This window comes from Salmo salar, chromosome ssa15 (assembly GCF_905237065.1).
Source record: "Salmo salar chromosome ssa15, Ssal_v3.1, whole genome shotgun sequence".
NCBI lineage: Eukaryota > Metazoa > Chordata > Actinopteri > Salmoniformes > Salmonidae > Salmo > Salmo salar.
In genome coordinates this window covers 80,857,015-80,863,014 of record NC_059456.1, presented here as the reverse complement: position 1 = coordinate 80,863,014, position 6,000 = coordinate 80,857,015, and the positions used below count along the sequence as shown (strand labels likewise).

Below are 6,000 nucleotides of genomic sequence, written 5' to 3'. Positions count from 1 at the left end.
TAAGAAAGCTAACGTTTAAGTTCCTTGCTCAGAACATGAGAACATATGAAAGCTGGTGGTTCCTTTTAACATGAGTCTTCAATATTCCCAGGTAAGAAGTTTTAGGTTGAAGTTATTATAGGACTCTCTCTCTCTATACGATTTGCATTTCATATACCTTTGAGTATTGGATGTTCTTATAGGCACTTCAGTATTGCCAGTGTAACAGTATAGCTTCCGTCCCTCTCCTTGCTCCTACCTGGGTTCGAACCAGGAACACATCGACAACAGCCACCCTCGAAGCAGCGTTACCCATGCAGAGCAAGAGGAACAACTACTCCAAGTCTCAGAGCGAGTGACATTTGAAACGCTATTAGCGCGCACCCCACTAACTAGCTAGCCATTTCACATCGGTTACACCAGCCTAATCTTGGGAGTTGATAGGCTTGAAGTCATAAACAGCACAATGCTTGAAGCACAGCGAAGAGCTGCTGGCAAAACGCACGAAAGTGCTGTTTGAATGAATGCTTACGAGCCTGCTGCTGCCTACCACCGCTCAGTCAGACTGCTCTATCAAATCATAGACTTAATTATAATGTAATAAACACACAGAAATACGAGCCTTAGGTCATTAATATGGTCGAATCCGGAAACTATCATCACGAAAACAAAACGTTTTTCCTTTCAGTGAAATACGGAACCGTTCCGTATTTTATCTAACGGGTGGCATCCCTAAGTCTAAATATTCCTGTTACATTGCACAACCTTCAATGTTATGTCATAGTTACGTAAAATTCTGGCAAATTAGTTCGCAATGAGCCAGGCGGCCCAAACCTTTGCATATACCCTGACTCTGCGTGCAATGAACGCAAGAGAAGTGACACAATTTCTCCTGCTTAATATTGCCTGCTAACCTGGATTTCTTTTAGCTAAATATGCAGGTTTAAAAATATATACTTCTGTGTATTGATTTTAAGAAAGGCATTGATGTTTATGGTTAGGTACAGTTGTGCAACGTTGCGATTTTTTCGCAAATGCACTTTTGTTAAATCATCCACCGTTTGGCGAAGTCGGCTGTCTTTGCGAGGAAGAAATAGTCTTCACAGTTCGCAACGAGCCAGGCGGTCCAAACGGCTGCATATACCCTGACTCTGTTGCAAGAGAAGTGACACATTTTCCCTAGTTAAAATAAATTCATGTTAGCAGGCAATATTAACTAAATATGCAGGTTTAAAATATATACTTGTGTATTGATTTTAAGAAAGGCATTGATGTTTATGGTTAGGTACACGTTGGAGCAACGTGTACCTAAGCGATTATATGCAGGACAGGCTAGATAAACTAGTAATATCATCAACCATGTGTAGTTAACTAGTGATTATGATTCATTTTTTTTTATAAGATAAGTTTAATGCTAGCTAGCAACTTACCTTGGCTTCTTACTGCATTCGCGTAACAGGCAGGCTCCTCGTGGAGTGTAAAGCAGGTGGTTGGGGCGTTGGACTAGTTAACCGTAAGGTTGCAAGATTGAATCCCCGAGCTGACAAGGTAAAAGTCTGTCGTTCTGCCCCTGAACAAGGCAGTTAACCCACCGTTCCTAGGCCGTCATTGAAAATAAGAGAGTGTTCTTAACTAACTTGCCTAGTTAAATAAAGGTGTAAAAAAATAAAAAATAATAATAATAATAATAATAATTTAAAATAAATAATAATAAAAAATACATAAATTAGACAAATAATAACAAAAAAAATGATAATAATTACCCCAAAAAATTAAAAAAAAAATAATCGGCCAAATCGGCGTCCAAAAATGCCTATTTCCGATTGTTATGAAAACATGAAATCGGTCCTAATTAAATCGCCCATTCCGATTAATTCGTCGACCTCTACTCTATAGCGCGTTACGGTCAGATGCTGAGCAGTTGCCATACCAGGCGGTGATGCAACCGGTCAGGATGCTCTCGATGGTGCAGGAATAGAACTTTGAGGATCTGGGGACCCCTGCCAAATCTTTTCAGTCTCCTGAGGGGGAAAAGGTTGTCGTGCCCTATTCACAACAATAAGAGTAAAAAAAAGAACAGTGTATAAGAGTGTGCGCGTGTAATGTGTGTGTACATTCGGAAAGTATTCAGACCCCTTCCCGATTTCCACGTTTTGTTACATTACAGCCTTATTCTAAAATGAATCAAATAATTTTCCCCCTCAATCTACACACAATACCCCATAATGACAAAGCGAAAACAGGTTTCTAGAACAGAAAAAAACACATACCTATTTAGACCCCTTGCTATGAGACTCGAAATTGAGCTCAGGTGCATCCTGTTTCCATTGGTAAACCTTGAGATATTTGTACAACTTGGAGTCCCCCTGTGGTAAATTCAATTGGTTGGACATGATTTGAAAAAGGTCCCACAGTTGACAGTGCATATCAGAACAAAAACAAAACCATGAGGTCGAAGGAATTGTCCGTAGAGCTCCGAGACATGATTGTGTCAAGGCACAGATCTGGGGAAGGGTACCAAAACATTTCTGCAGCATTGAAGGTCCCCAAGAACACAGTGGCTCCCATCATTCTTAAATGGAAGAAGCTTGGAACCACCAAGACTCTTCCTAGAACTGGCCGCCCGGCCAAACTGAGCAATCGGGGAGAAGTGCTTAGGTCAAGGAGGTGACCAAGAACCCCGATGGTCACTCTGACAGAGCTCCAGAGTTCCTCTGTGGAGATGGAAGAAGGACAACCATCTCTGCAGCACTCCATCAATCAGGCTTTTATGGTAGAGTGGCCAGACGGAAGCCACTTCTCAGTAAAAGGCACGACAGCCCGCTTGAAGTTTGCCAAAAGGCAACTAAAGGACTCTCAGACCATGAGAAACAAGATTCTTAGGTCTGATGAAACCAAGATTGAACTCTTTGGCCTGAATGCCAAGCGTCACATCTGGAGGAAACCTGGTACCATCCCTATAGTGAAGCATGGTGTTGGCAGCCTCATTCTGTGGGGATGTTTTTCAGTGGCAGGGACTGGGAGACTAGTCAGGATCGAGGGAAAGAGGAACAGAGCAAAGTAGAGAGAGATCCTTGATGAAAACCTGCTCCAGAGCACTCAGGACCTCAAACTGGAGAGAAGGTTCACCTTCCAAAAGGACAATGACAGTAAGCACACAGCCAAGACAACGCAGGAGTGGCTTTTGGACAAGTCTCTGAATGTCCTTGAGTGGCCCAGCCAGAGCCGGACTTGAACCCGAGCTAACATCTCTGGACAGACCTGAAAATAGCTGTGCAGCGACGCTCTCCATCCAACCTGACAGAGCTTGAGAAGATGTGCAGAGAAGAAATCGTAGAAACTCCCCAAATACAGGTGTGCCAAGCTTGTAACGTCATACTCAAGAAGACTTGAGTCTGTAATCGCTGCCAAAGGTGCTTCAAGAAAGTACAGAGGAAAGGGTCTGAATATATATGTAAATTGTATTTCAGTTTTTTTTAATGTTTTTATACATTTGCAAAAATGTAAAAAAAAAAAAAATGTTTCTATATGTCATTATAGGGTACTGTGTGTAGATTTATGAGGGGGAAAAACAATAAAATAGATTTTAGAATAAGGCTGTAACGTATCAAAATGTGGAAAAAGTCAAGGGGTCTGAATACTTTCCGAATGCACTGTATGTGTGTGGGTTTATAGTTCGGGTATCAATAATTTACTATTTAGGAGTCTGGCTATTTAGCAGTCTTATTATGGCTTGGGGATAGAAGCTGTCTCGGAGCCTGTTGGTCAGATGGTAGCAGAGTGAACAGTCTATGGCTTAGGTGGCTGGAGTCTTCGGCAATTTTTCAGGCCTTCCTCTGACATCGCCCGATATAGAGGTCCTGGATGGCAGGGACTTCTGCCCAAGTGATGTACTAGACTGTTCGCACCACCATCCATAGCGCTTTTCAGTAAAGAGGGGTGCATTTACCATACCAAGCAGGCGGTGATGCAGCCAGTCAAGACTATCTCGATGGTGCAGCTAAATAACTTGAGGATCCGAGGGCCCATGCCAAATCTTTTCAGCTTACTGAGGGGAAAGAGGCACTACCTTGCCCTCTTCACAACTGTGCAGGTGTGTGTGGGCCATGGAAAGTCAGTGATGTGGATGCCAAGGAACTTGAAGCACTTCATAATTACAGATGTGATTGCTAGAGGGCGTTAGTCATTTAGGCAGATTAACTTGGAGCTCTTGGGAACAGGAACAATGGCTGTCAGCTTGAAACATAAAATGGGATTACAGACTGGGACAAGGATAGATTGAAAATGTTGTTGAAGACACTTGCAAGCTGGTCTGCGCATGCTTTGAGAACGCACCCCGGTATTGCGTCTGGCCTGGCTGCCTTGTGATTGTTAACTTGTTTAAACGGCTCTCTCACGTCGGCCACGGAGAACAAGCTCACACAGCCATCATGAAAAACCTGTTTACACGCAAGGCAATTTATATTCCTTCTAAGCAGGCATAAAAGGAATCTAGCTAATTTGGGAGTTCTGCATCACTGGGCAACTCATGGCTGGATTTCCCTTTGTAATCTGTTATCGTCTGCAAGCCCTGCCACACACGACAAGCGACGGAGCCGGTGTAATAGGATTCTACTTGTCCTTTTGTATGTTTGATGTCTTGGAGGTCATAGCGGGCTTCTTGTATGCTTGTACTCCGCAATGCAATCGAATGAATCCAGGAACATATCATAGTCTGTACTAGCAAAACATTCTTGTAGCCTAGTGTCTGCTTCATCCGACCACTTCCGTATTGAGTGCATCACTGGAACTTCCTGTTTGAGCTTTTGTTTGTAAACAGGAGAATAGGGTCATGGTTAGATTTGCAGAAGGGAGGACGAGGGAAGGCCTTGTATGCGTAAACAATGTCTCAAGCACAAGCCCAAGTGCTAGTGAGTAGCCAGCTAATATTTATATTTCAAGTTTAGCAAACATATCTATTTGCTAGCTAACAAGGTAGAAGAGTTAAACTGATATGAACAAACTTCTGTCCATCTACAACTGTCTGAACAGCATGCTAGTCTGTGCACTATGTTAAGATGTTGAAATCAAGTGGCATACCTTATGTCTCAGAATGAGAACGAGTTGTACATTTATAAAAAAACAGACGAGAAAGCTAGTAACTCTAATTTTATTGTGGGTGTAGCGAAATGCTTTTGTTCCTAGCTCCAACAGTGCATTAGCATCTAAAAATTCACAACTCTAAAAGTAAAAGAATGGAATTAAGAAATATATAAAATATTAGGACAAGCAATGTCGGAGTGGCATTGACTAAAATAGAGTAGGATACAGTATATACAGTTGAAGTCAGAAGTTTACATACACACACAGGTTGGAGTCATTAAAACTCATTTTTCAACCACTCCACAAATGTCTTGTTAACAAACTATAGTTTTGGCAAGTCGGTTAGGACATCTACTTTGTGCATGACACAAGTCCTTTTTACAACAATTGTTTACAGACATATTATTTCACTGTATCACAATTCCATGGGGTCAGAAGATAAAAGTTGACTGTGCCTTTAAACAGCTTGGAAAATTCCAGAAAACACTTAAACAACACAAATGTAACTCCAAGTCAATCACACTTCTGTGAAATCAAACTGTCCACTTAGGAAGCAACACTGATTGACAATAAATTTCACATGCTGTTGTGCAAATGGAATAGACAACAGGTGGAAATTATAGGCAATAAGCAAGACACCCCCAATAAAGGAGTGGTTCTGCAGGTGGGGACCACAGACCACTTCTCAGTTCCTATGCTTCCTGGCTGATGTTTTGGTCACTTTTGAATGCTGGCGGTGCTTTCACTCTAGTGGTAGCATGAGACGGAGTCTACAACCCCCACAAGTGGCTCAGGTAGTGCAGCTCATCCAGGATGGCACATCAATGCGAGCTGTGGCAAGAAGGTTTGCTGTGTCTGTCAGCGTAGTGTCCAGAGCATGGAGGCGCTACCAGGAGACAGGCCAGTACATCAGGAGATGTGGAGGAGGCCGTAGGAGGG

General features: G+C 42.5%; 1 protein-coding gene across 3 annotated transcripts in view; it reads right to left on the bottom strand.

Annotated features, from left to right (window-relative positions):
* LOC106572005 (E3 ubiquitin-protein ligase MIB2) overlaps positions 1-6,000 on the bottom strand; it is a 100,668-nt gene that overhangs the window by 57,647 nt on the left and 37,021 nt on the right. The window lies entirely within an intron of this gene.